Source organism: Nicotiana sylvestris, chromosome 4, assembly GCF_000393655.2.
Source record: "Nicotiana sylvestris chromosome 4, ASM39365v2, whole genome shotgun sequence".
NCBI lineage: Eukaryota > Viridiplantae > Streptophyta > Magnoliopsida > Solanales > Solanaceae > Nicotiana > Nicotiana sylvestris.
In genome coordinates, this window is record NC_091060.1 from 1,832,036 (window position 1) to 1,851,235 (window position 19,200).

Here is a 19,200-nt window from a genome sequence, read left to right on the forward strand (position 1 = left end):
GTGGGCCTAGGACTAGCCTAGTTCAAATGAACAGGATCAGGCCGAGAAGATCGCGGGATAAGCATTTGCACACCACAATTACTCCAACTCTCCAGAGTGTGTTTACCAAATAGTAATAAAATACTACGGCGTACGCTCGTTCATGTTAACTACTTATTCATATCCAATTGTCATGACCAATTTGTTTATTCAGTGCTAATGGTGCCTGCTTATTTTAAACAAGTTACTGATGATGCCTACTGATATTACTAGCCTAAACTGTTGATGCCTACTGATATTAGGTTTAACTTGAAATTAAACTTGATGACCCATCATACATTTGCAACCCCAATCATGTTTTTGAATTTGATTTTTTAAAAGAATAGTGCTACACTAAAGTGAACACTATCTATACTAAAGCGGTTACTACATAACCATGAATTCAAGTAGTCCCAAAACAAACCAGTGCACATTCGAACATTCTGATGCTTCTGTTTCTAATTAAATTATTGTCCCTAACTAATTGCCCACTTTGACGTGAATCACTTATAGCAGAACAAGTCAAGAGTTCAAATAACTTCATCTAGTACTAATTGTTATGGTAAAGTAAACTGACAACCTAGCAGCTCAAATTTGTAAACTAACAGCCTATCAACATGAGCATAGTAATTCAGTAGCTCTTAATTACAATCCGTGTCTATCCACTATTCACATAATACAAAATACATATTCAATATCGACTAGGTATAATTAACTAACAATTCATCCAATTGTAAACAACATGCAGCCTACAAATGAACACAAATCTGTGAATATTTCCCTTTTTCAACTTCAAGGAGCTACATCAAGGCGATTCGAAAAGTGTACCTGGAATTGGAACAGAAATAAAGTAGAAGAGAGATCAGCAACAACAATAATACGAGCAGCAATACAACAACAGTTCAACAACAGCAATTGGGAGTTCGAAACAGCCACCGACACAACCCAGAAAGTTTGTAAAAGACCAAACAGTAGCAACAATATCACCACAAACAAACTCAACCAAGCGTATATTAAACCCGAAACTAAACCAGTAGACCACTGAACCACTTAAGCAATCAAAGGGAATCAGATTCACTGTCCAGAATTCGAGTTACTCCTACAGATGCAATGAAACAAGATCTTTCTTTTTTGTTTTCTCTTTTTAAACTCTCCAACACTCTCTTTCAGATTTTCAGAATCCTTTCCTCAAATCTGTCTTAAATGACTCTATTTATAACCAAACACTGACCCTGCCAGCTCTTAGGAGCACTCAAGCATAATTAAGAGAGTATTTTTTCCATCATATTCCCTTACAGCCCATTATCAATTGTCTTGTGTCCAAAGGCATGGCCAGCTTATAATATTCAATTCATCCCCCATGCTATTATGTTTTGTTCCCCATTAGCACTAACAAATACATTAATTTAATGTTACTTAAGTGCTTTACTGACAGCCCACTTAAACTAACCAATTCCTGAACTTTCAATCCCCAAATTACCCCCTTAACCCCTGTGTATTATCCTACCTCAACCCCTTTCAATCTGTACCAAATCCATCAGCTATAACCAAATCAACTAAGTTACAAATCCTAACCATTGACTAAACTAAGGCTCAAAGGTGAACTCAAGTTCAATTCATTATCAGACCCCAAACATAGTTATTTAACCCAACAAACTCAAACAACAAATGAATTCAAACCAGATCAAAATAGCATTGCAACAAGATGAAGGACATGGTGATTCAGGGAATGAACTAAACATAATTCCATGTCAAACCTAAATACGAACAACACTGTAAATGCATTAAATGAAAACACAGAATTCATATACAAAGTGATGGGGAATCACAGATGACATACTTTGAACTCACAGTAATAGCAAGCAATTACGGGAATAGCTATAGTTTATACAAAACTTACTAATACTGACTTATTCGAATCATTCAGGAAAACAAAGAAGAAACAAAATACAGAGTAAGCACAAAACATTCAAATTTAAACAAAAAAAATAAGAAAGGAGTAGAGGATGAATTTACTGAAGAAAAACTAAATAGAAAAAGAAGATAAAACAAACCTACCAATTAAACGGGGCCTGGGTTCGAACCTCTGATGCCTTTTGGACTTGGGGCCAAGACGGACCCTAGTCGAGTGTTCCTGAACGAGAACACATTCGACTAAGGTCAGTTTTGACATCAGTCTCTGAACTAGGTCGGATCACCATTCTCAAACCCTTGATTTGAGACTTTTCGGGATGATTCGACGCAAACTAAGGGTGGTTTGGGAACGAGGGAGGTCAGGGGGTGGCAGGGTGTGAGTTTGGTGGCATATGAATGGATTAGGGTTTGGGTCGATTCCTTTGACCTAAGATTCGAAGAGCTCGGGGGTGATTCGAAGAAAACTGAGCGTGGGACTGGAACGAGGAAGTCGTGGGGAAGCTGTGGTGTGAATTTGGTGGCATTTGAACGGATTAGGGTTCCGGCCTGATTTTCGATCTACTATTCGAAGCACACGGCTAGGATTCGAGGGATAAGAGTTAGGGATTCAGAATGGGGAGGTCGAGGGGAATCAGTGGTGAAAAGATGGGGTCGTTTAGACCACCGGAACCGTCGTGAGGCGATTTCCGGTGGGCGGTGCACGGTGGCAAGAGGCGGGGGATCTGTTTGGTCTCTGAATCTCAGAGACGAAGAGGTAGGGGGGTTTGGTTTAGGGGGCAGGGTAGGATTTAGGAATATATACGACGTGAAGGATTTAATCCCGGACGTTAGATCAATTAAGATCAACGGCTAGGATCAAGGAACTAATCAAATACGGTGTCGTTTGGTTTAGTGTTGGGGTCGGGGTCGATCCGGGGCAAGTGGGTCGGGTTGTGGGAATTGTTCTGAGGCGTTGGATCAAAAACTAATCAATGGCCCTGATCAGGGCTTCCCCAGAACGATGCCGTTTGGGGTGTCTTTGAAATGGACTAGACCGGGGTCGCTTGGGCCTATTTGAACGGGCAAAACGGGGTGGTCTAGGACCAATCCTACTTTTTTCCTTTTCTTGTTTTATTTGTTTCTTTTTCTTCTCAAACTAATTAAAAACCAAAATCCTACATTGATTTATAAATCAAATGAACTTATAAAAATGCTAATTAATTATCACACATAATTGACTAACAAATGGGAAAACAAAATCGCACAATCGAACATCAAATGCTAAAAATGCACAATACATCATTTTTGTAATTTTTGTTCTCGCAAAGCTAAAATTGTTTTAATTAATTCCTAATTGTAACATTAAACCCTAAATGCACAGGCAACACATATTTTTGTATTTTTCTTAACTAAAGTAAAAATAAACATGCACAGACAAAAAATATAAATAAATCACAAGCAACACAAAACCATTCACGTGCTCACAGCTGCCCTTCTTTGTCCGAAAAAACAAAGAGTTTTTCGTGCAAAGATAAAGTGAGCGGATACGAGCGACTTTTTGCCCGTTGGAATACTCCATGTGAAGCGTTTTTGAAAAGATTTAACCGGACCTCTGCTTCCAAGGTTTCCTACATATCCCTGGCTAAAAGGGAATCAGGTCAATGTAGTTCGGGAAGTTTTGGTAGCTGGGACTACCATGGAGCTGTTATTTTGTTGTTACTGCTGTTGCTGCTGATGTTACCGCTTACTGACCTCCTTATTACACCTTGATGAAAGATAAAGAAGTTATATTAAGCTTTGATCTATGAATTACAAAGATTTATTCTCAAACTTGGTCATGTGACTGTTGCTGCCTTGTTGCCTTGTGTTTCCTCTGATATTTCTTCACTTCTGATTTGACTTGTGTTCTCCCTTGATTGCCGATCTTGAACTGCTTATTTCCTTCTTGTTCTCCTCGCATTATTTTTCCTTCGAATTTTGAACTGCCTTCCTCTGCTTGGGATTTTTGTTGTTTCCCACTGGGGATTTTTATTGTTTTCCTCTGCTTTACTGACTTCAACAACAATTACTTCTTAAAATATAACACCTCCATTCTCCAGGCGGGTTCCTGACTTCAATAACTTCTTAAAGATAACACCTCTATTCTCCAGGCGGGCTTTTGACTTCAACCATTTCCTAAAAATATAACAACCTCCGTTCTACAGGCGGGCTCCTGACTTCAACAACTTCTTAAAAATATAGCACCTCTATTCTACAGGCGGGCTCCTGACTTCAATAACTTTTTAAAGATAACACCTCTATTCTCTAGGCGAGCTCCTGACTTCAACCACTTCCTAAAAATATAACAACCTCCGTTCTACAAGCGGGCTCCTGACTTCAACAACTTCTTAAACATATAGCACCTATATTCTACAGGCGGACTCCTGACTTCAATAACTTCTTAAAGATAACACCTCTATCCTCCAAGCGGGCTCCTGACTTCAACCACTTCCTAAAAATATAACAACCTACGTTCTACAGGCGGGCTCCTGATTGCACAACTCTAAAGTTTAACAACCTCCATTCTACAGGAGGGCACCTGATTTCATCAACTTAACATTTAACAACCTCCATTCTACATGCGGGCACCTGATTTTCTTCGACTTGAAATTATAACAACCTCCGTTCTACAGGCGGGCTCCTGACTCCAACAACGACTTTGAAAGTAAATCAGTCTCCATTCTCCAGGCGGGCTCCTGACTTCATCTACAACGTAAAGATAATTCAGCCTCCATTCTCCAGGCGGACTCCTGATTTCATCAGCAACTTTGAAAATAAATCAGCCTTCATTCTCCAGGCGGGCTCCTGACTTCATCTATAACTTCTTAAAGATAACACCTCTATTCTCCAGGCGGGCTCCTGACTTCAACCATTTCCTAAAAATATAACAACTTCCGTTCTACAGGCGGGCTCCTGACTTCAACAACTTCTTAAAAATATAGCACCTCTATTCTACAGGCGGGCTCCTGACTTTAATAACTTTTTAAAGATAACACCTCTATTCTCCAGGCGGGCTCCTGACTTCAACCACTTCCTAAAAATATAACAACCTCCGTTCTACAGGCGGGCTCCTGACTTCTTCAACTTTTTAAATTAAACAACCTCCATTCTACAGGCGGGCTCCTGACTTCTTCAACTTTTAAAATAAATAACCTCCGTTCTACAGGCGGGCTCCTGACTTCAACAACTTCTTAAAAATATAGCACCTCTATTCTACAGGCGGGCTCCTGACTTCAATAACTTCTTAAAGATAACACCTCTATCCTCCAGGCGGGCTCTTGACTTCAACCACTTCCTAAAAATATAACAACCTCCGTTCTACAGGCGGGCTCCTGACTTCAACCACTTCCTAAAAATATAACAACCTCCGTTCTACAGGCGGGCTCCTGACTGCACAACTCTAAAGTGTAACAACCTCCATTCTACAGGCGGGCACCTAATTTCATCAACTTAACATTTAACAACCTCCATTCTATATGCGAGCACCTGATTTTCTTCGACTTGAATTTATAACAACCTCCGTTCTACAGGCGGGCTCCTGACTCCAACAACGACTTTGAAAGTAAATCAACCTCCATTCTCCAGGCGGGCTCCTGACTTCATCTACAACGTAAAGATAATTCAGCCTCCATTCTCCAGGCGGACTCCTGACTTCATCAGCAACTTTGAAAATAAATCAGCCTTCATTCTCCAGGTGGGCTCCTGACTTCATCTATAACTTAAAAATAATTCAGCCTCCATTCTCCAAGCGGGCTCCTAACTTCATCTTGAAATTGTAACAACCTCCGTTCTCCAGGCGGGCTCCTGACTTCAATGACTTCTTAAAAATATAGTACCTCTATTTTTCAGGCGGGCACTTGATTTCAACAGCTTCTTAAAAATATAACTCCTCTATTTTTCAAGCGGGCTCCTGATTTCAACAATTTCTTAAAAATATAACTCATCTATTTTTCAGGCGGGCTCCTGATTTCAATAATTCCTTAAAAATATAACTCCTCTATTTTTCAGGCGGACTCCTGATTTCAACAATTTCTTAAAGACATAACACCTCCATTTTTCAGGCGGGCTCCTGACTTCAATTTATGACTTAAAATGTAACACCTCGGTTCTTCAGGCAGGTTCCTGACTTCAATAAACTTTAAAATGTAACACCTCCGTTCTTCAGGCGGGCTCCTGACTTCAACTATTTCGTAAAATGTAATACCTTCATTCTCCAGGCGGGTTCCTGACTTCAACAGCTTCTTAAAAATATAGTACCTCTATTTTTCAGGCGGGCTCCTGACTTCAACAACTTCTCAAAACTGTAACACCTCCAGTTTTCAGGCGGGCTCCTGACTTCAAAAATATAACACCTCTATTTTTCCAGGCGGGTTCCTGACTTCGATAAACAATTTAAAGATAATACCTCCATTCTCTAGGCGGGCTCCTGACTTCAACTACGACTTTGAATATAATACCTCCATTCTCCAGGCGGGCTCCTCACTTCAACTACTTCCTTAAAATGTAATAGCTCCGTTCTTCAGGCGGGCTCCTGACTTCAACAACTTCTTAAAATTGTAACACCTCCATTTTTCAGGCGGGCTCCTGACTTCGACTTGAAATTGTAACAACCTCCATTCTCCAGGCGGGCTCCTGACTTCGGCTACTTCTTAAAAATATAATACCTCTATTCTCCAGGCGGGCTCCTGATTTCGGTAAACAACTCAAAGATAATACCTCCATTCTCCAGGCGGGTTCCTGACTTCCACTACTTCTTAAAAATGTGTTTTATTGTTGTTGCTCCTTCCTGCCTTCTGAACCATTTTCCTTCTAACTTGAAATTATCTTTTTTATAAGTGCTTCCCTCTAAAATGGTGTTTCATTCCTCTGAAAACTGCTGGGGATAACACCGGTGTTTTATTCAAAAATATGTTATTTTGCTTCTTCAAAGACTATTTCCTTTAAAGCTGGCGTTTTCCTTCCACTGGAACTACTTCCCTCAAACTGGTGTTTTCACTTCTGCCAGGGATAACACTGCTGGGGAATTATCTTCCTTCTTTAAGACTAGTTACTTTCCTCCTTTTAACAATGGTGGGGATGACACTGATTCAAAGACCACTACCCTTAAAACTCAGGTTATCTTGCTTCTTCCAAGATTGTTTTCTTTAAAATTTGTATTGCCTTCTCCCGTATACTGCTGGGGATTCCACTTTCTTCAAAACTTGGGTTATCTTCCATCCTCCCCAAGTGAGTATCTGATTTCAAGAAAATTTTCGTAATGAGAGAAAATTTTCTGCCCCAGTTTGATAATCTTCTTTGCGACCATGTCTTCCCGCTGTCAATAACATTTCCTTTCCCTGCTTCAAATCAAAGAAAAATTTGATAGTTTAAAACGTGGTGAGTGGTCGTGCCACTCCTGCTGGGGATGGTTTTTCCCTTTTTCCTTTCCCTGCTTTGCGTTTTATTACAAAACTTGCTGGGGATGATATTCCTGCTGGGGATGGTTTTCTTTTCTCTTCCTTCCCCGCTCTGTGTTGTCCGACCATCGCGAAACTTGGTCGATAATCTGTCGGAGTTGTTCCTGCATCTCGCAAATCTATTGGGGATCCTCTTGGAGTTTGATCCATAACTTTTCCACTATTGTTTTTCTGTTTTTCTCCAACTTCCCCTGGAAATTCGGTCCTCTTGGAATCTAGACCCATTCATCATTTGGTCTTGCGACAAACTTCTTTTCGCTTTGTCGCCTTATCTTTGGCCCGTCCTATCCACATTGTATTTTTGCACTATTTTGGCAACAGGTAATAAGCTGTGAAAATCCTTTTCAAAAACAAATTGCTGGGGGGGATAAAGTCTTTAGACCAAGAAATGAAAAAAGTGATGATTTCAAATAGAAAAAGAAGAAATCTTTCTGAACAAATGCTGGGGAAAAAGAAAGAAAAGAACTTATCTGAATGATATAACCGATCCCAACGACCATGTCGTGCATTCCGGATTAATCAACCCAGTCTATTTATATCAATCAATGTTTGGGACGGCCTTATCTTGCTGGAGATAAACAGGCACTCAAATCTTTGCCAAATGCGGATCCTTTCCGCCAATCTTGTCTTGTCGTCTCATAGTGCCCTTCGAGGGGTTTTCACTACTAAGACTCTCTCATTTCTCTCAACTCCCGTTGCCTTATAGTGCTTGTGAAGGTTTTCACCTATAAGACTCTCTCGTTTTATTTTTCTCAACTTACGTCGCCTTATGGTGCCTGTGGAGGTTTTAACCGATAAGACTCTCTCATTTTATTTTATTTTTTCCAGCTGAGGATCAGAGTGTTACCGATATGACTCTCTTTGCTGGGGATTCTTTCGGCTACCAATTCATTTCCAGCTTATGATCCTCTTCTCTGCTGGGGATCAGAGTATTATTCCCGACTTCCGTTTGCATGACTTGACACTTCTCGAATACTGATCGGGAGGTCTGTTTTGGACATCAATATGGGTTTTTGTGTATGACTAAAAGAAAAAGGGTAAAAGGTTCAAAATAATTTTGATGGGTAAAACATTACAACTCTTGGAATCAACTTTCTTTCCCAAAATTATAAACACAACTCCTGCCCCAGTTTTTCTTGCTTGGGGATTTTTTTTTGTTTTTTTTTGTTACACTATGACCGAGCCGTGAGGCGCCTACGTATCCTTCTTTGAGGAATCAGTTCAAACGTAATTCCCAATTCCTTTGTTTTACTTGTGACTTTTCTTTTGTCTTTATTATCATTATATTATTTATTTTTTCTTCTCTTTTTCTTTCGTTTTCATTACTGATTCCAAAAGAGGGGTATGAAAGAATAAATAAGGCTCAAAGGGGGAAGCAAAGGTTAAAGTGTTTGGATAGAAGAAAGAATTGCCTCCGTCATTTCATTCTCCGATAAGTGCCAAGTACAAACAAACAACAATTACAATCAAAAGAAATCATACATAATATCTTTTAATTGCGTCTGAATTGGTAGCCATGTCGATACATTTCCCTTCGATATCTGTTAAACATAAAGCGTCATTGGACAACACTCTGGTTACAATGAATGGCCCTTGCCAATTCGGGGCGAACTTGCCCTTTGCCTCAGCCTGATGTGAGAGGATGCGTTTCAGCACCTGCTGTCCTACTTCAAATTTCCTGGGACGAACCTTCTTATTATATGCTCTTGCAATCCTCTTTTGATACAACTGGCCATGACATACTGCTGCCAATCTTTTTTCATCAATCAAGCTCAACTGCTCCAATCGGGCTTTGACCCATTCATCATCATCAATCCCAGCCTCAGCCATAATCCGGAGGGACAGAATTTCTACTTCTGCCGGTATCACTGCTTCGGTTCCGTATACCAACAAATAAGGAGTTGCACCTACTGAAGTGCGGACAGTAGTGCGGTATCCTAACAATGCAAATGGCAATTTTTCGTGCCATTTCCTGGACCCTTCTACCATCTTACTCAATATCTTCTTTATGTTCTTATTGGCTGCCTCAACCGCGCCATTCGCCTTGGGACAATACGAGGTGGAATTATGGTGTGTAATCTTGAACTGTTGACATACTTCTTTCATCAAACTGCTGTTAAGATTAGCACCATTGTCCGTGATAATGAATTTGGGGATCCCAAATCTACAGATGATATGGTAATGAACGAAATCCACCACTGCCTTCTTGGTTACCGACTTGAAAGTTTTAGCCTCAACCCACTTGGTGAAATAATCGATGGTGACCAGAATGAACCTATGACCGTTAGAAGCTACCGGCTCAATCGGTCCAATGACATCCATGCCCCATGCAACAAATGGCCATGGTGCTGACATGGTATGCAATTCTGTTGGCGGAGAATGAATCATATCTCCGTGTATCTGACATTGATGGCATTTTCGCATGAAATTGATACAATCACGCTCCATAGTGAGCCAATAATACCCTGCTCTAAGAATCTTCTTCGCCAATACATATCCGCTTATATGTGGCCCACAAACCCCTGCATGTACCTTTGTCATCACTGTCATGGCTTGACCAGTATCTATACATCTCAGCAATCCCAAATCTGGTGTTCTTTTGTATAACACTCCTCCACTGAGGAAAAATCCATTTGCCTATCGCCGAATGGCTCTTTTTTGATCTCCGGTGGCCTGCTCCGGGTATATCCCCATCCTAAGGTATTCCTTGACATCATAAAACCACGGCTCGCTATACATTTCTTCATCTATCATGTTGCAATAAGCATGTTGATCACGAACTTGGATATGCAATGGGTCAACATGAATTTTGTATGGGTGGTGCAACATCGATGCTAAAGTGGCCAAAGCATCGGCAACCTCATTATGAACTCTTGGGATGTGTCTGAACTCCACTGATCGAAATCGTTTACTCAAATCAAGCAAGCATTGTCGATATGGTATGAGCTTCAAATCCCTTGTTTCCTATTCACCCTGAATCTGATGCACCAGGAGGTCCGAGTCTCCCAAGACCAAGACGTCCTGGACATCCATGTCTGCAGCTAACCGTAAGCCTAAAATGCATGCCTCATATTCAGCCATGTTATTGGTACAATAGAAACGTAGTTGTGCCGTAACAGGATAATGATGTCCTATTTTAGAAATAAGTACCGCTCCTATTCCAACTCTTTCGCATTTGCGGCTCCATCAAAGAAGAGCTTCCAACCTGGTTCCTCAGATAATTCCAACTCATCTACATGCATCACTTCTTCATCAGGAAAATACGTCCTCAAGGGCTCGCATTCTTCATCAACAGGATTCTCGGCCAATTGATCAGCCAATGCTTGGGCCTTCATGGCCGTCCTCGTCACATAGACGATGTCGAATTCTATGAGTAATATCTGTCATTTTGCCAATCTCCCTATGGGCATAGGCTTCTGAACAATATACTTCAGTGGATCCAAGTGTGAAATGAGATAAGTAGTATAAGATGACAAATAATGCTTCAATTTCTGGGCCACCCAAGTTAGGGCGCAACATGTCTTCTCGAGTTGAGTGTACTTAACCTCATAGCCTGTAAATTTCTTGCTGAAATGATAGATGGCTTGCTCTTTCCTTCTTGTAATGTCGTGTTGCCCTAGTACGCAGCCAAACGAATTCTCTAGGACCGTTAGATAAAGAATTAACGATCTTTCCGGATCAGGTGGAACCAACACAAGTGGATTTGATAAGTATCCTTTGATTTGGTCAAATGCTTCCTAACATTCCGTCATCCATTCTACCGCAACATCTTTCTTCAGTAGCCAAAAAATGGGTTCACAAGTTGTCGTGAGTTGAGCAATAAACCTGCTGATATAATTCAACCTTCTCAATAGACTCATTACTTCTGTCTTGTTCTTCGGTGGTGGAAAATCTTGGATGGATTTGATCTTTGACGGGTCCAGATCAATGCCTCGCCGACTAACGATGAATCCCAACAACTTCCCAGATGGAACACCAAATACACATTTGGCCGGGTTGAGCTTAATATCGTACCTTCAAAGTCTTTGGAAAAACTTCCTTAGGTCTGTTACGTGGTCTTCCTGATGCTTAGATTTTATGATCACATCGTCCACGTATACCTTAATCTCTTTGTGTATCATGTAATGAAACACAGTAGTCATTGCTCTCATGTACGTTGCCCCAACATTTTTCAAACCAAATGGCATTACCCGGTAGCAATAAGTCCCCACGGCGTAATGAAAGCCGTTTTTTCTGCATCTTCTTCATCCATCAGAATCTGATGATACCCAACATAGCAATCTACAAAAGACTCGATCTCACGTCCGGCATAGTTATCGATCAAGATATGGATGCTGGGTAATGGAAAGTTATCCTTTGGGGTTGCCCTATTCAGATTGCGGTAATCGACACACACCTTGATCTTCCCATCTTTCTTCGGCATTGGCACCACATTAGCCAACCAATCAGGATATCGAGTGACCCGAATAACCTTTGCTTGCAGCTGCTTGGTTGCTTCCTCTTTAATCTTCACACTCATGTCTGTTTTGAACTTCCTCAATTTCTGCTTGACGGGAGAGCATGTCGGGTTAATGGGCAATTTGTGAACCACTAAATCCGTGCTTAACCATGGCATGTCAACATACGACCATGCAAAACATCTTTGAACTCAATAAGTACTTTGATTAGTTCTTCCCTGATATTTGGTGCAATGTGGATGCTTATTTTAGTTTCCCTGATATCATCTGCATCCCCTAAATTGATGCCTTCTGTGTCATTTAAGTTGGGCTTGGATATCTCTTCAAACTGGCTTAACTCCCTGTTTATCTCTTCGAAGGCTTCATCCTCATCGTATTCCGATTCATCATCATAATCGACCTCTTGTACAATTAGTTCGGAATCAGATTGATTTTTTAAACTGGGTTGAAGATCCGTTGTGCATGCCATGTCATTAGAACCAATATAAAGAGAACTGTTCAGAAAGAGAAAAGAAGAAAACAAAGTTAAAACAAAATAAGAAGAAAAAGCTTTCACTTTATTAAAATACGGGATAACAGAGTTTCACACTTTGCCGAATACAAAACAAAACTGGATTACAACCCTGGAATAATCCAAAAGACAAGAAAGAAAAAGCAGAGCCCACTACCAAGACTCCCTCCGGGTAGGAAGGGGAGTAGCCATCCAATTGTTAATATTTGCCCTAGGCCCCACAAATTGTACATCTAACCTACTGGACCCTTCTCCAGCTTCTATCATGTTGACATCGGCGAACAGCCTTTCAAAGCCCTCATTCAAATCTCCATCTGGCCCAATCAGTGGTCCGAGAACTTTTGGGACCGACAACTTTGTGATACTTGCTCTGACAAATGATCTGGATAGGCGCGGGATTGGCTTGGGAAGGACCCAGACTCTTTTACTCAACTTGCGGGCCCGCCTCACATCCGCCGCTGTAGGCTTGAACCCCAACCCAAAAGTATCCAGATTTTTGGGCAAAGAACCCGGCTGAACAACACCCTGGAGATCAGCCCCTAAACTGTTGACTGGCACAAACCTGTTCTTCAACATCTCCGAGGCCACCATGACAGTTGCAGCTGCTATTTTGGGAAGTGGGATGCTTTCACCCTCGGGAACTTTGTCCACTGAAACCGTATCGAAAACCTGGTAAACCCACGACCCCTTATCATCATCAGTCTCTATGAAGGGTACGATGGCATTACTTACGGCGCTTGCATTGTCTTCCCCATGTACTACGATCTCTTGCCTATCCCACTCGAATTTGACCATCTGATGTAGTGTAGAAGGCACTGCTTTGGCGGCGTGGATCCAGGGTCGCCCCAATAGAAGATTATATGACACTGCCACGTCTAACACTTGAAAATCCATGGTGAACTCGACTGGATCAATTGTTAATTCATGTATGATGTCACCCACTGTGTCTGTACCACCACCATCAAACCCTCGAACATAGATGATGTTCTTGTGAATCCTGTCACCATCGACCTTCAGTTTGTTCAATGTGGCCAAAGGACAGATATTGCCACTGGACCCATTATCAATCAGTACGTGAGTGACTACCGAGTCTTCACACTTCACAGTCAAATAAAGGGCTCTATTATGTTCTGTACCCTCCACGGGCAACTCATCGTCTGAAAAAGTGACCCTGTTGACCTCGAAAATCTTGTCTTTTATTTTCTACAGATGGTTCACAGAGATCTTATCCGGAATATGGGCTTTATTCAGAATTTTCATCAATACCCAGCGGTGCTCGTCTGAATGGATCAAAAATGATAACAATGAGATCTGTGTCGGGGTCTTCCTCAACTGCTCCACAACGGAGTAATCTTGTGCCTTCATTTTCTTTAAAAATTCTTCCGCCTATTCCTCAGTAACTGGATTCTTTGTCGCTATTGGATTGGCCCTTCTTAACTCTGCGGGAGCAAAACACCTTCCCGAACGAGTTAATCCATGTGCCTCACATATTTCCTCCACAACTTCCTTCCCCTCATGCATTACCATTACTTGGCTGTAGTTCCATGGCACAACTTTCTCACTGATTATCGGCAACTGCATTACTGGCCTGGTAACAATTGGTCCTATGCATGCCCCCTTCACGGCTACTGGCTTGCTTGATACCCCTTGCACTATTACTTTGACCGACTCTGGATTCTTGGCAATATCAGCCGAACTCTTCCCCATCACCACCACTGGCTTGCCTCATTCCCTTTCCGACTGTACTATCGCCTCTCCACTGATCGACTTTTCTTTCGGACTGGCACGGATCATCATTACCATTTGTGAGGGCTTCTTGAGCTTCCCTCCTTCGTGCACTAGTTCGATCATGTGGGCTTCATGGAGTGCCGGCAACGGGTTCTGATTGATGTTAGGTGCCTCTAGCTCCTGGACCTCGATCCTATTTGTGTCAATAAGATCTTGTACGACAGTCTTCAACTTCCAACACTTCTCAGTATCATGCCCGGGAGCCCCCGAACAATATTCACAGCTTACCGAGTGGTCCAGATTTTTGGGAAGGGGATTTGGCAATTTAGGCTCCACAGGACTCAATAGGCCTAACTGCCTCAATTTGTGAAACAGAGTAGTATAGATTTCTCCCAGCGGAGAGAATGTTCTCTGCCTCTACACCCTTTCATTCTTGAAAGTCTGATTCCAGCAGAAACCTGGTCCCGAAGGATTCCTGTAGTCCCTTGGCGGTGGATATGTGTTTTGTGGAGGTGGACATGTGTTTTGTGGAGGTGGATATGTATTCTGGGGAGCCGACGCACGCCATTGCGGGCGAGCCGGAGGCTGGGTGTAAGTTTGGGCATGATGGACAGAGAAATGTGGATCTTGTGGTGGGTAGTAGGGATGTGAAGGGTAATTTAGAGTGTGTGTGTAATTTGGGTGATGGGGTCTAGGTTGGTAGTGAGGGAGGGGACCTCTGGATCTGGACCAAGTACCTGCCTCGACTGTTGCGACATCTTACCTTTTCTTCTTTCCGAGCGCACCTCCCGTGTCGCTTTGGATGGCCTGAGTGGTTGCTTTAATCGCCGAATAGCTCAAGATTTTATTGGACTTGCGTCCCTCTTCAATCATACCGCCCATTTTTACTACTTCATTGAAAGATTTGCCAACTGACGTCACCAAGTGACCAAAGTAAGTTGGCTCTAGAGTCTGTAGAAAGTAGTCCACCATTTCCCTCTCTCATCGGAGGATCAACTCTTGTTGCCTGCTCTCTCCAGCGGAACCCAAATTCTCGGAAGCTTTCCCCAGGCTTCTTCTCAAGTTTTAGCAATGTGCGACGGTCAGGGACGATCTCAAGGTTGTACTGAAAGTGACCTGCAAATGCTTGTGTTAAATCGTCCCAGGTGTACCACCTGCTCTAATCCTGTCTTGTGTACCATTCCAGTACAGAACCGCTCAGACTCTGACCAAAGTAAGCTATCAGCAGCTCGTCTTTTCCCCCGGCCCCTCTCATCTTACTACAAAAACCTCGTATATGGGCCATTGGATCACCGTGCCGCTCGTACAGATCAAACTTTGGCATCTTGAACCCAGCTGGCAATTGAATGTCGGGGAATGGGCACAACTCTTTGTAGGCCACACTGACTTGGTTGCCTAACCCATGGATATTCCTGAAGGACTGCTCCAGGCTTTTAAACTTTCGAAGCACTTCGTCTTGCTCTGGGCTTTTAGCCGGCTTTTCAGTCTCCACCGGTGTCTCGAAGTGAGTATTATAAGTATGAGGCTCGGGTGCTTTGAAGGTTGGTTCAGGGGGGTAATATTGGTTATCGTGAGCTTGAAACAACGGCTCGTTGGATGATCTTTGCAGCGTGGCCGATGGGGGTGCCACGAAAACAGGAACATTTGGTGGAGGAGGGTTGTGGTTGGGTTGTGAAGCTTGGGGATCATAGGCATTTCTTCCTTGATAGTATTGGTGACTGGGGAAGCTTGTCGAAGGGTCGGGGGAAGGGTATTCCAGTGTGTGTCCTGGTGGGAGAGTGGGAATAACGGGATGGTTAGGCACTTTTTGTACCCTAGCTAAGGCCAGCTGCATTTCTTTCATCTCCTGTCTCATCTTATCTATTTCCTCCTTCAGCATTTGATTATCCGTCCTTTCATCCTCGACACTTTGGTCTGAACTAGTCATGCTTTTTGGTACAAGCCCTTTGGATCTTGTTTGGTAATGGTAATCTGCCAGAACGTTCTAACAAACTAACTGGTTCGAAATCTCTGGAAATCAACAAACTTGTTAGAGTTTAACACATATTGCAATTTTACATTGGGGGATGCAATGTTCCTAGGCAGTTTAACCATTTCTAACATGTCTTTGCTTCGACCGCATGCGTCATTCCGGCTTACTTTGTTTGTGTCTCGTTTAAGTGTTTCTGAAACTTTCTTTATTTCTCTTTTTATTTCTTTCTTTTCCTTTCTTTTATTCACTTTGCCCTTTCTCTTTTTCTTTTTAGTGGTGGTCGAATCTTATATGGATTGCCTACGTATCATGTCCCCGCATGAATCAGACCGAGCGTAGTTCTTCCACAAGTGCGAAACATAAAGACACCCTTTTTTGGAGTTTTCAACCTTTACTAGCAAAACGTTTTATTACAAGGCAAAACATTTTGAAAGAAAATTGACAGACTTGATACAGACTACAGACTTTATGCCAAAAAGGGAAATACAAACTCCGACGGACAACAGACTCTGAAGACAAGGAAAATACAGACTCAAACTATGAATGTTTCTGAGTTTTGAATTTTGGCGCCCGCGGGGCGTTGTTCGGCCTCGCCGCGGGTTTTGGTGCAAGGCCCCTTTGCAGATCTTTCAAATCTTCCATGATCTGGTGGACATAAATCATTATTGAAGCAAAGAAGGTGGCCCTTCACCACCTAAATCATCCTAGCATAGCTGCAACTTAAAAGGGATTTTAGTCATTATTGGAAACGGTTCATTTTGCATCGTGCTCATCCTGCACATATGTTAAGGTGATTAAGAAATAAAATTTATTTGACTCAACAAATTGACTATTTTTAATTTTTCACAGATTAAAAGGAAGATCCGGCTCCGCACACGGCTTTTCAGCACTTCGAGAACGAAGATTTTAAAGCTGGGTGAGTCAACCGGTCAAAAATCCAAAACATGACTAAAAGTAGCCGTTTATGCAAAGTCAGCCTTCCGGCGTCCCTTTCGGGAACATTCGGCTATTCTTGCCAAAAACGGCATCACCCGACTTATTTATGTTGACAATTAAAATTTGACATTTTTGGCGATTTTTGTAAACGGGGAGGTTGGACCCGATGAGGGTTGCCTACGTATCCCGCACCCTGTGAGAATCAAACCGGCGTAGTTCTGGTCGATAAAACAAACTTCTTTTGAAAACAAGACTCTTTTTAATGGCAAATAAAACCATTTTTCATAAACAAAACCCCCTTTCTTTCTTTTCTTTTTTTTTTCATTTTCTCAAAAATTCGACAGAGTTTCGACACTATTGATTTTTCAAAACATGCGATTAACCATCTCTATCTCTCTTCCCTCAAAGTATTCAAAAGCCGGTCAGCATGCGAGTCCGAAGCAAATAAATGCACAGGTAGCAAGTAAGATGCATCAGGATGGTCATTTCCATTTTTTTGTATACGTGTCCTAGACAGACCCAACCTCTGTGTTGAGCCTCCAAAGTCAAATGCACGTGATGCAAACAAACGTTCCTACTAGGGATCCGGCATAAAGCTGAGTTATTCTAGGTTCATACCCTGGGTATTTGCTCTAGACTGTGTACCCGAACGGACAACTCGAGTCGAGAAGGGGGCTACGTACCGGGAACCAAAAGGTCATCCGGCTTAGCAACTTGTCTGGCCTCTTTCTTATTTCAGGTATGACACTAACAGAATAGGGAGTTTCGACCAGTAAGCACATCTCCGGAGGTAAGAAGAGAAGGGTTTCGGCACAATTTATATACAGTTCAGATAATATCAAAGCGGTAAAAGCAGCATTTAGCACATTAAGCCCAAACATGTAACAAAATCAGATAAAAGCCAAATATAACAATTTATCTAAGCTCGAATTCTGAACCCTGAACCAGAGATTCTGGGTTCGGTCCCCAGCAGAGTCGCCAGAGCTATCACACCTCCTTTTTCCCGTGCCAGCAGGGGTATAGGGGAGTTTTTCCAATTAAAGGACAATCGAAACATGATTTATTATTTAATTCAGAGTCGCCACTTGGGAGATTTATGGTGTCCCAAGTCACCGGTTGAATCCCGAATCGAGGAAAAGATTAACTTTGTATTACAGTCCGCGAACCAAAAATCCGAGTAAGGAATTCTGTTAACCCGGGAGAAGGTGTTAGGCATTCCCGAGTTCCGTGGTTCTAGCATGGTCCCTCAACTGTCATATTCGGCTTATTTATCTAATTTTAATACATGTTGAACCTATGTGCAAATTTGAACTCTTTACCGCTTTTATTATTTATTTTTTTAATAAGAATTGTGACGTCGCAAAAATACATCTCAAATCACGTCACATCAATGCACCTATGGTTATCGACATATTTCGACTCCGTCGAGATTTGGATTTGGGCCACATAAATGTGCACCCAAGTTTCAGAAAGTAGATTATTAAAAGCGCGCCTAAAGTGACTAGCGCGTTATTATTTTGGGAAAACCATGAAATTCGCTAAACGGCCTGTCCCGAAATCTAAGCAATCAATATATACATTTAACGAGGGCCCCGTGATTTATTTATTTTGTTCGGCGAGGCTCGTCTCATTTTTATTTTAAAAGGGCAAACCTAAAGCAATCTAGAATTTTCTACTTTATTTGTCTCTAAAAAAAGGAAAAGTCCTAATTAATTAATATTAAAAAATCGGGCCTCAAGTTCAAGTCCGGATCCAAACGAAAGGACGAACCTTTTAATTTGAATCCACTACCTAACTTAAAAGCCCAGTCCATCCTTAAGTGCTAACGTGCCGTATCAGTCTTGGGCCCAAAGAGCCCAAGCCATAAAATTCGTGCAGGCCAACCGTGAGTTTTCAGTGGCCCAAAGTGGGCCTAGGACTAGCCTAGTTCAAATGAACAAGATCAGGCCGAGAAGATCGCGGGATAAGCATTTGCACACCACAGTTACTCCAACTCTCCAGAGTGTGTTTACCAAATAGTAATAAAATACTACGACGTACGCTCGTTCAAATTAACTACTTATTCATATCCAATTGTCATGACCAATTTGTTTATTCAGTGATAATGGTGCCTGCTTATTTTAAACAAGTTACTGATGATGTCTACTGATATTACTAGCCTAAACTGTTGATGCCTACTGATATTAGGTT